Below are 19,409 nucleotides of genomic sequence, written 5' to 3' on the forward strand. Positions count from 1 at the left end.
CTGAAATTCCTATTCAATTTTCTCTACACCATTCATTATTCATATACTTTTATTGTGTTCCTTATTTATCGCCCTACTAAGGCAAAAAATCCCAGTGTTTTTAATCTCTCTTCAAATTGAGAATTTTTTCCATCCCCTGGATCATTCTCATCACCCTTCCACAGTCCTCTCTATTTCTTCAATAGCCTTGCTGAGAAGGGATGACCAGCACTGCATGCAGCCTCCTAGATTACTCCTATACCACTGCTGTTTCGAGTCTAGTTTAAATAAAATTGGTTTTGTTGAATGTGGAAAACTGTTTTCAGGGCATAAGAAAAAACACACACCCTTTCCCTCATGAAAACGAAGTTTGTTTATGACTTCATAACTGGAAAGGATGGTCACTAGGCAAACTTCCTGTGTGAGCCATTTCTGAACTGGCCTTGAGGCCCGTGATGGAAATGTAAGAGATCTTCAGATAAATACCAATTGTTATAGTCACCAGTTTGAGGAGCCAAAGCTTAGATAGAAGCTTTTAACCATACCCCCCAGCTACTTACTACCTGTATGGCTAGGAGTAGAGCATTTCTCCTTGATGCCTGAGACATTCTGTCATGCTGACTACCAGACACTACACCAGATTCTTATGTCAATGATACTGGTGAAAATCCAGAGCAACTCTAGTAACCTTGTTGGGTTTTTTCTGCATTCACATGAGTGTCACTGAGATCACACTACAGACCTGAGAGAGTCTGACTGTAGCACTGTCTTTTTAGAGATAAAACAGAGTTTAATGAGATTACGCTAGTCTAGAATAGTGGAGTTCACAGTGAATAGAATACCTAGAATAATTTACTGTTCTACGTCTGGCTTATTATCCAACACATTCACTATCTATGCAGAAGAACAACTACAGGACAGTGCTTCAAAGACGTCAAACCTAATTCCCTGTTGTGTTCCTTTGTTTTTGCAAATCACAAGCTGTAAAAAAGTTAGGATAACATTTTACTTTCTTCAAGTCCTTCTTCATTTGTTAAATATATTTCAGTTTATTGGATTTTAATTTCAATCAAGAGTGTTAAAGCAGATCAGTGCAATTTAAAGTGTTTCTTATGGTGTCGGTCTGTTCAGAGATAGTGTGGAAAACATGGCTAAAATAGGGGAAGATTGTCAGAATAATTTATAAGCCATGCTGACTAACAAAGACAAGTGTATTATCTGAATCCCTCATTCTATTCCTCTTACTTGTATGGAATAAATCTAATGATTTGCAGATGTCTATTCTAATTCAGTCTGTACCGTCTGTGGCCAGCATCAACAGACTAGCACTTCTTATCCGCTCCATATTTTAAGTATGGGCTAGATTCTCCCTCTCTTATTCACAAGTAGTAATAATTTATTCTGTGAGTAGCCTAATTTAAATCAATAGACAACTAAAGAACAAGGAAATCTGAGTCTGGGCACTACCTTTTAATAATATTTATGTGTATTCTTAGGAGTAGCCCTTCACCTCTGTTCTGGCAAGTGGCTAATGCAACCCCTGAGCAACATTGTTTTAAGTGGATTTTGTCCATTCTATGGTACTCTGCGGTTAGATACGAAGTCCTGCTTTTAAATTCCAAGTTGATAGTGCTTAAAGTAGTTAAGTGAATTGGAGACTAGTTTTCCATATAAAATGTCTAGCTCCATATAAAGACTGATTCAGAACTTTTAACCTTTTTCTTTAGAAAGTATATTAATGTGGTTCCCCAGCATCTAAAGAGCTCTAGAGTACTCTTAAATGCAGTTAAGATATATATTTATGACCTTTGTAATGAGGCAGTTTCACTAAATTGTGAAAATATTCACATGAAACCAAAATAGAATCCCTTGCATGCCATAAAGTCTTTGTATTATTAGATTTCACACTTTTGAGCTCTTTAAAATTACTGTGCCACCACAGTTCAAGGGCAAATGAATAATAAAAGAAGGTTTTGATAGTAGGATTAAGGCAGCTGAGTTTATTTAAAAAATGACTGTAGTGTAGGTTTTGTAATTGCCCTTTTTCTGTCATCTTCTTTGATCTTAGCTGAGCTGCAGCTATGTTATAATAGGCAAGGTTTCTCTTTTTTTACATTTGTACCATTGGTATGCCAACTTCCAGAAGCTAGCGAATCCATGACATGTGCATTTGGAGGTGGAATCACAGAGCGTTTCTGCTAGGTTACTAATGTTTTAGCTTTCTGTTCATTAACCGATTGGAGCTACTCTGCTACTGCAGCACTAGCCTAAAGCAAGTTAAATCTCTGTATACTTATATTAACACATGCTAATATTTTTTCATTGTATATAGTGTCCCTTATGAATTATAGATGCCAAATGCTGGTGAGTTAATCTTGTTTAGAATTTCTTACATTGCCTACTTTGGCATGTGCTGCATGAGTTTTACATTAACTTATTTTTTTTCCCCTGTCAACAGTATTTCACACTTAACTAAATTTAGGAAAAATACTGTGCTAAAAATAAATATTTTAGCCCAATTTTTTCCTAATATAAAAGGCACATTCTCTTAAAGAGAGGGAAAAAAAAAGAGAGTACTGTTATGCTTAACTATGCCAACTAATACCTACACACATAGATCTTCATTTCTAACTCAGCGGCTCCTATTGGCAGATCTTCCGCTGGTTAAACTCAACACTGATAGTCAACACCTTGTGACTATGTTTTAATTCTGCTGTTAGACGAGTCATAAATGGGGTGCAATGAAGTATTGCCTTTACATTCTTCTAAAATTGCAAACTGAACAAATGGAATCCATCTGTTCTCTTGGCATAACTACAGAACTGAAAGAGACAATGCAACATTCATCTGAACCAGAGATGTGGCCTGGAGTTTATTACTGAACTGCCAACATAGAGAATCAAATCTGGGATTAGACCTGCAATCCATGTCCTAGTTTGATAAGAGCAAAATTGTAAATTGTAGGCCAAATTCTGCTCTTGGTTAGAGGAGTCTCGCCCATGTAACTGAGCTGAATTTGGCTCTGTCTGCTTTTGATTGAGTAGGACAGAGACTGCAACACACTAATATTGCCTTGCATGCTGATACATCAGAATAAATTCAGTGCAACTTTGAAAAGCCTTGAAAGGATCCTGAGTCAGCAAAGCATGGAGGCCTGAATGCACAAAAGGAGTTAGGCATTGTGACGTCGAGGATCACATCACCTAACATATAGGTGCCTAGAAAAAAAATAATCAGAGGAACACACTGCAATTCATAAAGTCTGAGTTAGGTGCCTAGCTTCCCTATACAATGAATGGGGAGAGATAGGTGCCTCAAAATGGGATTGACAAAAGCCAGCACATTAGGCAGGGAGCCTCCTAAGCTAGCCAGTGGGAGATGCCAACCAGAAGCAGTGCATATTCTAAGCCCCATCTATCTCTGCTAGTGATTCACTTCCAGGAACTCTCTCTGGAGTTAGGCAAAGGGGGCAGGGGGCAAAAGAGAGAGAAGGACCTCCACTGTAGTTTTTAGTCCAGTGGCTAAAGTACTTGCCTGGGATGCGGGAGACCCCCAATTCAAGTCCCCCCTTTGCCTTAGGGAGAAAAGGGATTTGAAGAAAGAGCTGCGACAATTCAGGCAAATGTCTAGGCCATCAGATATTCTTATGTGGAGCTCCCTCATTCTCTCCTGCTGAAGCTATTCCACTGTGTATAAATAATTAGCGAGTAATTGGAGCAGGGGGACTGCGTCCTGGGTCTCCCACATCCTCAGTGAGTGCTCTAGTCACCAAGCTAGAAAGTCATTTTCATATCTGAGGTACTCTTTGTCACCAAAATGACTGTTTAAGCTTTTCCACTGGATTGGACCCTGCACGTGATTTAGGCAGTCAAATGCCTGTCTTTCCCTGGTTTGTGAATTGCTCTGGGGCTTAAGCAGGAGATATGCATCTGGACACCCAGAGTAAGGCTGAAGTGCACATTTCCAGAGGCTTGCTGAGGTACTTTTTACAGCAAAAACATACATGCCGAATGAGTTAGGTACCTATGGGTTCAGCGGGAGTTTTGTGAATCACTGTTGAGCCTAAAATTGGGATTTAGGTGCGTAGGTCTGGGGTTAGGTGCTTAAGTATTTTTGTGATTCTAGCCCTTAAGGTCCCACTGAAATCAAAATACTTAAAAAATATATTGCGAGTTCCTAAACACATACCATTGTAGAAGATAAAAAGCATTCTTGATGTAAAGCTTTTATAACATGACATGGCAATATTAATATTGAAATCAATGAGAGACATGGAAGTGCTTATGTGCTTTGCTAAATTCAGTGGGAAGGGAGGATGGGCAAATTTAGGCTTCTTCCAGCTTTTTTTATTTTTAGAAGTAGCTTGTCTGTCCATAATTATAAACAATGAGAATATTTAGTGTAATCATAAAAAGTTACCTTGACAGCAGCCTCTAATTCAGGGGTTCTCAAAATTTTGTACTGGTGACCTCTTTCACATAGCAAGCCTCTGAGTGCGACCCCCCCCTTATAAATTAAAAACACTTTTTAAATATATTTAACACCATTATAAATGCTGGATGCAAAGCAGGGTTTGGAGTGGAGGCTGACAGCTCACGACCCCCCATGTAATAACCTCGCGACCCCCTGAGGGGTCTTGACCCCCAGTTTGAGAACCCTGCTCTAATTGTTATAATAAGGAACAATTGGCGTTGTATTTATCATAATATATGCTTACACACAACAGCAGTGTATAACAGATAGTCAAGTATATGCTAAAACTATACCTTCCCTATAAACATTGTGTGGGAGTAAGTATAGTGATTAAACTAGTGTAATTTGTGCTGCAAACTGTGTCACAATAATCAGCTGGAATTAGCAGAGATTGTAGCATTCAGCATGTATTACATATATGACTTGTTTGTTTCTCTCATTTTCACTGTTCACCTCCCCCTCACATTTGTTGCTGCTTACTGTCTTAAGATTTCCTGGATGGGGGCTGTTTGGGTGCAGTGATAATGCCTTCATGGATATTAAGCAGAACACCAGTATACGTGGCTCTTCCAAATGATGCTGGAAGTTGGAATGTGGTTCATTTCTCTTCTTGCCTACCCATTTTAGAAGGTTTAAAGCTGAATTTAAAAAAAAAAAAAAAAGTTCACAAAGAGAAACCACAAAAGAAGAGAGAGACATGTTTAACTTAAGGCCTTCATTCTAGAAGATCATGACATAGCTGCATCTGTTATCCCACATCAGAGCATTTTCTTTCTTACTTTTTGGGTGGCTCTTTAAAAATATATGCATCAGTGCAGCCAAGGTAAGGTTCTAACTCAGAATTTCCCTCTTTTGTGGTTTAATGTGAGAAGTTTAGTGTTATTTTAACATCGTTTTTCCATTTAGCTTTCTCGTGGGTTTGTTTTACCAACAGTTGGATTAGGATACCTTCCTGTCACAATACATATATTGCATAAGGCTGCTTTTCTAAGCTAAAATATTAAAATGTAAAATCCCATTAGAATCACAAAAGCACCCATTATAACTCATTTGTTAGGTCATAAGATGTAAATAAGTTAAAATAATGTCAAATTCACTTAAACTCATGGGAACACACAGAATACAAATTTGTTAAGTTATAGTACAGACATTTGCCTTAGATTTTTCCTTTGTAATTAAGCTTATGTGATGAAAATTGTTTCTGTAGTTATATATGCCATGAAATACATTAATCCACTTGTTCAAAGACTTCAGAATGATTCCTTCCCCTAAACCAGTACATTAGGTTGACCAGACGTCCCGATTTTATCGCGACTGTCCCGATATTTCCTTGTTTGTCCCGCGTCCTGACCGATGTGCGGTCGGGACACTGGACAAACAAAGAAATGCTCCGGAGCCCGAAAGTGCTCACGCCCCATTCCCCCGCCCCAACTCTGCCCCCTCCTCCCCCCATTGGCTCCCTCCCTGAATCCCCGCCTCTTTCCCAGGCTCACCATTCCTCCTTCCTCCACAAGCTCTGGAGGGAGGCCCTTGAGTCGCAGGGGAAGCGCGGTGCCAAGGTGACTGAGAGTCTGGTGTGGCCCGAGTGCAGGCAGGACTCAGTCGGGCGGTAGGGAGAGTAGGGGAGTGGCCCGCGAGGCCAGGTGGCGGCTGTTCTGCCCCCCGGACAGCGGGACTCGGGAGCAGCTGCTGCTGCAGCTCCCACGGCTGCGAGGGGAGGAAGTGGCCGATGGCCAAGCTCGGTGGCTGCGGCTGCGGCTCTGGCGCCCGGGCCCGAACCCCCTGAGCCCGGGCCTGCTGCGGGGACCCAGCAGCGTGCACACTGCGCCCAGCCGCGTCTGGACTGCTGCCCAGCTGGTGCAATCCCACGACAGCCCCGGGGCGGAGGCATCAGCAGCCCAGGCCCGTTCATTCCCCTGCGGGACCTGAGCAGGATGGGGGCGCTGGGGCCTGCTGCCCCCACTCCGGGGCCGCCGCGGGATAGCACCAGCTGGGCAGCAGCCCAGACGCAACTGGCCAGGGGCTGGGCGCAGCGTGTGCGCTGCTAGGTCCCCGCAGCAGGTCCGGGCTCGGGGGGGTTTGGGCCCGGGGGCCAGAGCCACAGCCGCCGAGCTTGGCCATGGGCCGCTTCCTCCCCCCGTGGCAGTGGGAGCTGCAGCAGCGGCTGCTCCCGAGTCCCGCTGCCCGTGGGGGCGGGGGGAACAGCCGCCACCTGGCCCCGCGGGCTGCCCCCTACTCTCCCTACCGCCTGACTGAGTCCTGCCTGCTCGGGGCCAGGCCGGACTCTCACTCACCCTGGCCCCACGCTCCCCCTGCGTCTCTGGGGCCTCCCTCCAGAGCTTGTGGAGGAAGGGTGTTGTTTTTTTTTTTGCCCCCCCCACCACGCCCCCTCTTCCCCCACCCGCCCCCGCGTCCCGATATTTGACTTGGGTGATCTGGTCACCCTACAGTACATTGAAAGTAATGGTGCTGTATACTCAAGGAAGCCTCTGCAAAGTAAGGCCCTGTTCTCACAAACATATATGTGCTTAACTTTATGCAAAGGAGTAGACCCACTGGTTCCAATGAGGCTACTCATGAATGTGAAATTAAGCATGGGTTTGCAGGATCTGGGCCTTAACATTTAAAACGCAAAAGACAAAAACATTGCTTTACAAAAAAGGGTGAGGGCGGGGTATTCTAAAACTTCTACTCCAAACTGGAAAACCAATAGCTGGACATACAATATATTTTGGTTTAAAAACAGGGGAAAAGGAACTGCATGCTATGTTTGCATATCAGATTGGACTGCTTCAAACCTCTCAGGCAAGGTGTTCAATTTTGAAAAGCAAAATTCTGAATAAAGTGTGAAATGAATATTTACTGTATCTCTGCCACCAGCATTGTAATAAGTAGAATTAATTCTCTCAGCATGGTTAATAACCAAAGAAAACCTGTTTTTTCTTACTGGGCGCTGAAACAGCAGATTGCTTTTATTTCTCTAATACAAAGAACTTGTATGCAGAGAGGGGGAGTACATTTGCGTTTAAATCACAATAATTTCCAATAATTGTGGTAATTTTCTGGCTGCTTTGTGAGTGCCAGTTGGAATCAGTGTAGCACATGAAACACAATGGACAGTAATGTAAAATGTAGTGCATATCATAGTCATTGTTTAAGCATGTGGTTAAAAGAATTACATAGACAAATATATCATTGCAGTGTATAATGTACCAAGTGAAGATAGTTGTACTACATAGGTGCATACACTTCTTTTTACAAGTTAACTATTAAATTCATGTTCTTGTACACCAGCAGCTATACCAAATATTTAGTATCATTTTTTATTTTTAGCTATAAAAAGACTCTAAAGACTTGCAAATCCATTTAAATTCCAATGAGAAGAAAATAGGTACTAATGTCACTTATGGGTGGGTTAAAATATACCTTAGACTCAGTCATTAAATGAGCATAAATCCCCTTTGATGACATCCCTCCATCACCAAATAGTCTAAACCATGGCCTGCATCCAGTTCCTTGGCTGAAGACTTAAGCACACACAAATTTTTAGCCCTGACTCAGCAAAGTACTTAAGAAAGTGTATAACTTTAAGGGTGTCATGCCATTGAAGTTAATGAGACTACTCATGCTTAAAAATTCCAGATCTGCTTAAGAACTTTGCTGAGTCAGGCCTCAGTGTATAAAACATAAAATGTTGGCTTGCCTGCTATTTTCCATCAAATTCAATTTAAGACCATTTGGATACCTCCACTTGTAGTAATTCTGACAACTGGCATGAAACCAAATGCTCCAAACTAGCATCTTCAATATGCTGAAATAGATCTGAAACTAACAGATTTAGAAAAGATACAATGTTGAAGTTTGGCAGGAGAGGTTTTGTTATTTGCTGCTGATATGGAAGTGAAGTGAAAGTGACTAATAAAAGAAAAATCACAATTTCACACACACACAGTAATACAAAATAGATTGTCAGTTTTTAAGTTTATCCCAAAGCAAGACTTGTCATAAAATTCTTTTCAGAGGAGTGTAAAGTTACCACACAGTAGCAGTTTCAGAAAATTGCACTTTTCTAGTGCTCAAAATGGAGGAATTTATAAAGTCATTTTATTGAACAAGAATAGATTTTACCATGCTTAATTTCCCACAGTTTATTGTTTTTGTACAGCAATGTTAATGGAACGGGACTCAGGGGATAAAGCTAGACTAGTAACTTTTTTGTTACTCCCATTAGAGTGAGACATGTCACTGGTAAAGATGCCCCTGAACCAATAAAAATTGTGTAGTTATCAGGTATCAGGGGGTAGCCGTGTTAGTCTGTATCTACAAAAACAACAAAGAGTCTGGTGGCACCTTAAAGACTAACAGATTTATTTGGGCATAAGCTTTCGTGAGTAAAAACCTCACTTCTTCGGATATGCATCCGAAGAAGTGAGGTTTTTACTCACGAAAGCTTATGCCCAAATAAATCTGTTAGTCTTTAAGGTGCCACCAGACTCTTTGTTGTTTTTGTAGTTATCAGGTGATTGGGCTCAATTATTCAAGCCCAAGTCAAGATCTTAACTTTCATCACTGTTTCAATGATACTGCAATTGATGATAAAATGTTATTTAAAAAGCAAAAGCAAATAAACATATTATTTTATTTAGTTTATTCCAACACAATAAAGTACTTTCTCTCACAGGACACTTATTGCAATCTCAATGTTCAACTGAACAGCAAGAACAGATTTTTTTGTTTTTTGTTTGGGGGCTCTAGTGAGGTGCGAAGCCTGCATAATTTATTTTTTTATGCCAAAAGGCAAAACTAATTAATTATGAGTACATCCCAACAATACCACTTGCATAAGAAGTATGAAGGGGGGAAATGGTATTCATCTCAGGAAGTCTGTGACTTTTGGAACTGCTATAGTGAACTGGCAATTGGAGAATAAAGATAGCTTGTATAGAATGTAATGGACTTCCTGTTTATACAACCCTAGAAACAAAGACTGGAGTCATGAAAGCTTTAGTGATTGGAAGCATTAGAAATAAAGTGTGATCCAATCAGAATCTGGAAGTTGGATATCAATTTCTGGCATCTCCTACATGCATTTTAACCCTAGGATCATGAGATTGTGTATTAGACTTTGATCTTAGCCTCTCAAAGAATAACAATAGTGGAAGTAAACTTGCATCACAGAAATAGAGGAAATACAAACCCTGCAATGTCTGGTCTGAGAAAAATGTTCACCTTCTCATAATTATGACAAGTTGCCAGCAATAAATCATTCATCAACTTAACCTTATATCAGAACTGTCATATCTAGTGACACTGTCAAAAATCTCGGCTACATTTTCAAGGAAAGTCCCCTCCCCTCACCACCCTGGCTGCCATAATAAACTCTATTGGTAGAGTCATTGTTTACGTTGCAAACCCCATATAGCTGTAAGAATATGCTGAGTAGGGCTGGGTGAAGCATCACATCCTTGGAAGGTAGCATAGTTTGTGGCTGAATTACAGGCTTAGTATTCAGAAAATCTAGATTCCATTTCCTGCTGTTTCCCAGGGAGCCTGCATAACCTTGAGTAAGTCACCTAGCCATTGTCTGACATCCCAGACGTAAAATGTTGATAATAGTACTTCTCTGTCATGAAGGAGCATTGGGATGTCTAATTGCCTGACACTAGTGAGGTGCTTAGGTGAGTGCCATACAAATACCTATAAAAAACAGCACCTTCTTGTGCTCACATAGCTTTTGCTGGCTCAATAATAAGTTTTTCCCCAGACTTTTCCCCTACGGCAATAAAATGTGCTCCAGTAAACTTCATTATTCACACCTCATCCAACTGGTATCAGCTTTTATTATCAGTAGTATACACTTTTTTTAGGAGCAAGGTACCACCAAAAACACTGGACAGTACATTTCTGCTGGTAACAATAGCATCATGCTGACTTGAGACTCGACATGCAGGCAATTTTTTTCTCTTAGATATGAATTTGTAGTTTCCACAACCATTTAACCAGGAAAAGGTAGAGGTCCCTTTCATACCTCAATTGATCAGCTATTTTTGAGGTACAACCCAGAGATCTGATGGCTAGGATGTTAGGCTGGGAGGCAAGAGACCTGAGTTCTATTCCTGGCTCTTCCACTGCAGTGCTGTGTGATCTCTGTCAAGTAACTTCAATACTCTGTGGCCATGTTTCTCCACTTGTCTTTTCTCTGACTTGTTTATTTAGATTGTAAATTCTTCAGGGCAGGGGTTGTTTCTTACCATTTGTTTTTACGGTGGCTAGCACAATGAAACCGCATTTTCAATTGGGGAATCTACTGTAATATAAATAATAACGTTCATCTTTAGAAGTAGCTGTAATGTGGCAGTTACGTTAAGGCAGAAGACCTGCTACTTACACTGAGTTTTCCTCCTAAGAAAAAGAATGCTCATAGCAAAACAAATATTTTCCTTCACTGGGAAAGTTTTGTACGATCATGGATTCTGCTACAAATGGCATTTAATATAAAATCTGCATGTTGAGGCATCTGTGTAATTTATTATACTACAGGAGTGGTTCCCAAACTTGTTCCGCTGCTTGTGCAGGGAAAGCCCCTGATGGGCTGGGCCAGGATGTTTATCTGCCGTGTCAGCAGGTTCGGCTGATCGTGGCTCCCAGTGGTCACGGTTCACTGCTCCAGGCCAATGGGAGCTGCTGGAAGCGGTGGCCTCAATTGCAGTTCCAATTTCTATGGTATTTTTTATTAAGCCATTGTGAATAAATATGAATACATCCACTCAATATGCAACAATAGTCAAACAGGCATATAAACTATATTTAAAAAAAGTGAAGAGAATGGAATGTCAATACATATAATAAATCAGGGGTACATTTCCATTTTGAATACTGCATTAAAATTTCAGTCACGTCTGTCAAAAAGGGAAGTGCAGAATTTTAAATAGACCCAGAAATATGTTCTGAACATGATTAAAGTTATGGGGGTCTTCTATTAGGAGCAATTTAAAACATTAATATTAATTAAGTTTGGAAAGATGACAAGCGTGGGAGGAAATAATGGACAGACATATATAAAATAAAGGATGGTATGGGAGAAGGCCAGTCATGCACTCCTGTTTTCCACCAATTCTAATACAACAAGAAGAGACTAATTAAAACAGTTAATTTAGAAAAGATAGAAGGAGATTTTTTTTTACACAATGCATCACTTAAACTTGCAAAACTCAGACAGTATTAAACAAGTTAGCGTTAACACTGATAGGACTAAGAATAGCTTTTGTATTTACATTAGCTAGGATTAAGTAATAATGCACAAACTACCAATCACTATGTTTAAGCACATAAATGCCTTCATAATGCATTCAGATCAGATGAACCATTGTTTTATTCTGCTTTGACACTTGTTCACTAGGGGCTTGAGTCTGCTCCTACTAAGGTCAATGGTGAAATTCCCATTGACTTCAGTGAATCAAGACCAAGCCCTAGGAACTAGACTGAGGCCACCAAAGAACTGTCAAATACAAATGTCTTTTGCCCTGTACCAACTAGGGCCAGATATGAACTGGTACTTTAGATGTTACAGGCACTTTAGACCATCACCAGTTCCTGAGTCTAATGGCCCCATGCTTTAGGATTCATAGCCATGAACCCCTGCAGACCTGGAAGTCTCTAGGTAGGGTTATTAATGGACTTGCTAGTTCTGTGTACCTGAATGTACACTGAGGTGCCATTCATTTTAGAAGATGAGTGAATCACCAGTAAGGTTGGTTTTATCCATTTCTCTGAGTCTTCCTCTCTGACTAAAGTATTTTTAGATGTAGCTGCAACCTACAGGGAACACCCACCAAAGCAATTACATTTAGTGTATATACATTTTAATGTTGTAATATTTTTGGTACACACAGACTCTCTCTCTCTCTCATATTTGCACCCACACCTACACTCACACAGTGCCAAAGAAATATACCCCCCAAAAAGATTGTGCCTAGAATAAGTTGCATTCTCTTTTATCACTCCAGCTGTAGGCCCTTCAATATTACTTGCTTACCCCTCTCAGTTTCTATTCTGAAGTGAAGTTCTAAATGTGCATTCCCAGGCTATGTCTACAGTAAGGCAGTGTGTAGAGGACAGGCACTACATGCATAGCTACATGCTGCAGTGAAAGGCTCAGGCAGTGAGAAGACAGTGGGGAAAGTCTCTGGTAGTGACGAACTGCAGGAGCCTTTCCCCACTACCAGACCCTTCTGCCATGGCTGGAGCCTTTCACTGCAACAGGAAAAGGTATAGTTGCGGGACACTACATTGCTAAAAATAGGAGTGTAGATGTCGGAGGCACTGCTTGGGTGTGCAGAGAGCCATTCAAGATATGTACCCTGGGAGTTCAGAAATGTAGGGCACTCTACTCTACTCGCATAAGACGTGCCTCACCGGCAACACTGTTTTAACCCATGCCAACTAAGAGTGCAGCATCTGTACTCTGCACACCATCGTAAATATAGATGTACCTTCAGTGCCTCTAGAAATGTTATAGAGCAGATGTGCTTTGGTTTAGGGAAAAGCAATCTTTGGTGTAGCAGAAGATTATTTGGTGCATATTCCCTACTTCTGCATAAATTAAGAAGAAATAATTTGTATTTCTTGTATTTGTATTTCCTCCCAGCAGAGAATCATTATATCAGTTACAAGCATTCAGTAATTTAGTCTCCTTACCTGTAATGTACTGTAGGTGTGTATTAATATTTCCATTTTATAGATGAGGAACTCGAAGCAGAGAGAAATTGCAATGACTTGCTCTAGATCATAACCAAATATGTGATACAGCCGGGAGTAGAACTCAGATCTCAAAACAATTGTTCTGTGCCTGAACTACAAGTCCATCTTTCCTCTTCACAGGACAGGCATTCCTCCAAAACAAGTACACAGCAAGTATTCATCGACATGAAAAACTATGACTACTAAGCCAACTGCAACCCAATTGGCTTAGTAAGAGTAAGAGCACACATTTTTAAAATTCTCCTAGGGAATCTGGTACAAATTATATTCATCGGAGATTCTCATAAAAGTTTGACTTGGAGGCAAAGGAGGAAAAGGAAAATGAACTATATTAGAGCCAAATGACAATTGAAGAGTAAAATAACAGTGTATAATTATGTAAAGAGTGTAAACACTATGGAAGGAGAGCAATATGTAGGGTAGTACACAGAAGTATAATTAGGACTAATGAGATTAAATTTACCAAAATAACTTTTTTGGTTAAATAGCAATAAACATGTCTTGAGGGTGAGCTCTAATTGACTGTGGACTAACATCTAAGGGAAGTGATAGAAGCCCCAGTGCTCAGGGGTCATTTAAAATGGGACCGTACAAAGCACTAAAACTCTCTCTCTCTCTCTGTCCTGGGGCATGGAGCATATGCTCTTTTCTGTCTCCAATTTCTATTATTTAGTCTGGGGCCTGTATTGAGCTGGTAAAGAGTGTACTAAGTTTTATTTTCAGCAGATATTTTCGGTGGCAGAAATTGCTAGCTACATACTACTTATGACCTGATTCCGAGGCAGTAGACTTAAAAAAAAAAAAAAAAGAGCTTATTAGTGTCTGCTTCATCTTTGGCATTTTGGAATTATTGACTTCCTTATCAGACTGACGCCTCTCCTTATCTGTACCCTTCTTCAACCTCTTGTTCATTTCAACATCATTTATGACTTCATTACTATTTATATTCAGAATTAAATTCTATTAAACTTAGCTTTGACAAAAGTCAAAGGACAAGCCATCTCTGGATCTCTCTAAAGAAATAGACAGAAATAAGTAGGGTAAAGAAGCTAAGTAACAAATTGTCTCCATTTATTTATTGATTTATCTGATGTTATATATGACCTTGCTAGGAAACACTTTTTAATTAAAATATATTAAATTATATTTTCAGCTTTGTATTAATCTTTTCTGTCTATATAATCATTTAATTAATACATAGCATAATTACATAGGAAAGGCAGCTCTGGGAGCCCAATTCTCAGCTCTGGCTGAGATTCACTCAATATATGACCTGCAGGGGAAAGGAGGGGAAAGGTGGCTGTACTCCACCTACTCCTAGGACTGTCTTAGCCCCTGCAATAACTAAGGGTTGCCTCACATCTGCTGTAAGTTATGTCTGTCTGCTTGTGCCTCAAGGGGCTGGTCTGACAACCAGGAGTTGCCAGGGCATGGTGGTGCTCTCATTATGCCCCATTTTGTCTGGCTATACTTCTGTTCTGGGTACTATAATGTGGGGGAGAGAAGGGTGCAGATTTGGTGCAGCTAATTCTAACCCACTGAGAGACTCCCCCACCCTAGCAAAATCCTGGTCCAGATAGTTTTATAGTCTTTTTTTTTTTTTTTTTAACCAGAAGAGCACTGCAAAGAGACTGTAGTGAACCACAGTAACTACTCAAAATATCCACAACTGACTGAGCATGTGTTGCCCTTTAAAACAAGGTCAATATCATAGTCTTGTTTTAGTTTATAAAACCTGAATGAGAGAAACTCAGGAAACTTGTAATTAACTTGTCCATATCAATCCTAAATCTGAACTCACCCATCTACCTATTACCAGGGTGCCCCGCACTTGAGGACTGCCCTAAAGGAAGGGGGACAGGTGAAAACTGTCAGCAGTGTATTGTCAGATGCAGGACAAGCAGGCCAACACATATGCAAACTCCCCTCCTCTGTTAGGCCTTGAGAGGTTTAGATTATTCTACCCAGTCTCCACATTGCCCATGTAAAGATTGATCTCTGGACTACATCTTGTGGATTCTCAGCCCTCTACCTAGAGCATTAATGGAATTTGTACAGTGGGTTTTCCAGCAGGTACATGAAGATAGGGTAGAGTAAAGCTCCCTCATCAACTTCCCAATGCTTTCCACCATGAATCAGTTACTTTTTAGATTTGTAGTTCAAATAGGTCCTTGCATTTTTGGCAAGATCTCACATATGTGGAACTACATGTATGATGATCTGGGACTGCACAGATCACATGCATTTTCAAAAGGTAACATCGTTTGTGATTCCTTATATCTACTCATTTATACAAAATTCCTGAAAATAAGGATTCTTCCCATTTGTTTTTGCAGTGAAAGCATCCCGGTAGCACTCAAATAACAATGAGCCTATTTCATATATTTATAATTCAAGCTAAGTGAGATTCTGCGGAAATAAAACTTCTCCCTAACTATCGTTACAATACAAGTCTAACATCTTGAAGTTTAAGTATGCATTAAGCTAGCTCCATGGGACTTTGGGTAGTGTTTTTTTTTTTTGATAAAATTATATGGTAAATTGTGATGTACTCCAGGTTTTGAAAATAACTGGCTATGATTAAAGGATGATCATAGAAGTCAGAAGTGGAAGAGACCTACTAGATTATCCAATCCATCTCTCTGCCAATGTCACACAAATTACTTAAAAAAAAGGAAAAGCAAAGTATAAATTTTTCATTAGAAAAAATCAAAATCTCAAATTGAAATTTTCAATTTTTGGCCAAATATTTTTGGGTTTTGTCAGTTTTCAGCTGAGTATTCCCCACTCCCCCCAGTTGGGACTCCCTGCTTCCCCCACCAAAAAATTGATGGGTTTCTTTACTAAAAGCTCCAAGTTGGGGGAGGGGAAGACAAGGATATTTTCTGAAAAATTCTAGTTTAGGTGATCAAAGCTAGGCACCCACTTTGAAAGCCACTGTTGAAAATGTTGGCCTTAGCTCTTTTAATTTTTCTTCATACATCAATCCAGCTCACTGATCATTTGCTGCCCTTCTCTGAAATCCCTCCAATTTATCAGTGTTTAACAAGATGTTAGAATGCAACAGAGCTGTCTAGATCGGGATTTTGTTTCCTCTAAGCTCTAGGTTAACTGCATTGCTCTTTTCTGCTGCCCTGCAACACTGCAAACTCATGCCAAATTTACTGTGCACTAATCACCTACAAGTCTTTCTTGCACTTTAGTGCTTTCATAGTGCGTAAATGCTCCTTCACAACAAAGCCTTGTGGTTTGGATTATTATTTCACAAAGGCTGAAAGAGGATTGGTCTCTATAAAATAGATCAAGGGTAGTAAAACATCCAGATGGGAGAAGAGCGATTTAATTAAAGGTCAGTGTTGGCACAAGAATAAATGGATATATAAACTGACCATGGATAAATGTAGGCTGGAAATTAGAAGGTTTCTAATCATCAGAGTGAGGTTCTGGAACAGCCTTTCAACAGGAGCAGTGAGAGCCGACAACTAATTTTAAGTTGGTATTTGATATATTTATGAATGGGATTTTATGACAGGGGTGCCTGTGATAGAGGACTAGACTCTGTAACCCAGGTCTTTTCCAGTCCCCTGTAACATTGTGAGGTATAGGATATCAAATGTTTCACTAAAAATTCAATTATGTTATATTACCACATTCAAGCTGCTGCATCCATTCCCTTAAAAAACAAAACAAACAAACAACAATGAATTAATCATTTGTCATACATAGGCTTGGCAGAATTTGATTTTTTATAATGTTGACAATTTATTAAAATTTTTTACAGTTGTGGGAAATTATGGCGGTGTCAGATGATAGTTATCAAATGGTAGATGTTGTGATTCAAGATGTGAAGGCTTCAGACTGTTAAATACAAATTGGCAACATCACGTGTCAAAATATACAAAGTCAAACTCTAACAAGTTCAAGCAACATTTTTAATATTTTGCCTATCAGTACGTTTTGGTTACCATCAATGGAAATTTTTCTCATCAGCTTGTGTGTACAGAGTGAAGTCAACATTTACCAATAAAAATCTAATTCTTTCAAGACTAGTCATACATGATTATCATTGCCTCTAGGGTTACATCTACACTGCAAAAAGAGACCTATGGCGTTGCCATGGCTGGGGTAGGTCAGCTGGCTCAGGCTCTTGGGGTTATAAAATTACAATGTAGACTTTCAGGCTCAGGCTTGACCCCAGGCCCTGAGAACCCTGTGAGGGAAGGGTCTCAAAACCGAGGCTCCAACTTAATCCTGAATGTCTACACTGCAATTTTATAGCCCCCCAGCCCAAGCCAACTGACCCAGGCTTAGACTCAGTGCCAGAGGTTTTTAAATTGCACTGTAGATGTACCCTAGGAGTCTAATACTGTATCTTTTGTGCATCCAATTCTCCCGTCAGTAAAGTTGTGGAAATTTTTAGGTGTGCCAGGAATATAGGATCGTGTTAGTAGATGGTATCAGATATTTGATTTGTTGCTTATCAATGCACTGCGTGCTGACTAGTTGTGGAGCTGATTTAGAGGCTTCTCACTTTAGCCCCTGCCCTTTTTCTGCTGAGCCTTTTTGACCCTATGGCACAGGGATGTTTTTTCCACTTTAGATTATTGCTGCAGAAAATCAGCTCATGAAGTCACATTATGCTATTGGGCTTGGCAAACCTAACAGTTAAACAGCAAGGCAAAAAGGATCTTGGGAAATAAGAGGGAGGGAGACTAAAACAGGCTCCACCATCAGAGAGCCCCATGAATCATTACCTCACAGCTGCCTGGCCTATTTCCCAAGTCCCTCCCAGTGTACTGGGGGTAGGAACAGATGGAGTTTTTGGCATGTCTTGTAATCCATCATTGTCTCCAGCATAAGGCGGCAGTAGAAATGGGAGCAGAAACACGTCACCAATAGAGGCATCTCACTAATAATCCAATGTAATATAATGAAAGATTGAAGACATGTTTAACAAAATCGAATGTTGCTTGGGCTGTGTAGAAATCTGTTGAGGGGTTGTAAAAACAAGTGGCTGCTAGTCATGGGAATAAACTGGAAAGGCAACAGCTAGTTGCTTAAGCTTGTGCTAATGGGCAATGTTGAGTCATGAAGAAAAATTGGTAATTTTGAATATTCTTTGAAACAGTTAAGGATTTTAAGGATCCTTAAAATTGCTGGATAAGGTCCTCAGTACATTTTAAAAGATTCTTATGATTTAGGATTTACTAAGAATTTCCATCCTTTCAGGCTTTGTAGTGCACAGCAGTGTTCCTGTGATTTTCTACATACCTAAAAGTTAGGCATTGTGGCACTCTGAGTGTCAGAATGCTTAAGTCCTTTGGTGGATCCTCACCCTTAGATCTTAGAGAAACATGCATTTGTTAGTTGAAGTTAAATTCTTTTTAGAAAAGTGGTCAAATCAACAGTAAAGTTTATTGCCTGCTGCAGGCTGCGTGACTAGAATAAATTTCTTAGGTAAAGAGTTCCTGTCTACAGATTATACCAAAGCCAACAAGCATTACATTGTTTAACATAGTAAAACAGGTAAGGGAACTTAATTTAACTTTCCCAGGCTGGATGAGGAGCTGTGTCTGGAGGGTTCATCCCTAGGGTATGTCTACACTATGGGATTAATCCGAATTTATATAGTTCGAATTTTGGAAACAGATTGTATAAAATCGAATGTATGCGGCCACACTAAGCACATTAATTCAGCGGTGTGCGTATATGTACCGGGGCTAGCATCGATTTCTGGAGCGTTGCACTGTGGGTAGCTATCCCATAGCTATCCCATAGTTCCCGCAGTCTCCTCCACCCATTGGAATTCCGGGTTGAGATCCCAATGCCTGATGGGGCCAAAACATTGTCGCGGGTGGTTCTGGGTACATCCTCCCCCCTCTCCAGGGAAGCAACGGCAGACAACTGTTTTGCGCCTTTTTCCTGGGTGAGCAGTGCAGACGCCATAGCACGACAAACATGGAGCCCGCTCAGCTTAAGACAGCAGTCATGAACATTGTAAACACCTTGCGCGTTATCGTGCAGTTTATGCTTAACCAGAACCTGCAAAACCAGGCGGCGAGGAGTAGGCTACGGCAGCGCAGCGGCGAGAGTGATGAGGACATGGAATTCTATCAAACCGCGGGCCCCGGTGCTTTGGAGATCATGCTGTTAATGGGGCAGGTTATAGCCGTGGAACTCCAATTCTGGGCCCGGGA

The sequence above is a fragment of the Malaclemys terrapin genome, chromosome 5 (genome assembly GCF_027887155.1).
Source record: "Malaclemys terrapin pileata isolate rMalTer1 chromosome 5, rMalTer1.hap1, whole genome shotgun sequence".
Classification (NCBI taxonomy): Eukaryota; Metazoa; Chordata; order Testudines; family Emydidae; genus Malaclemys; species Malaclemys terrapin.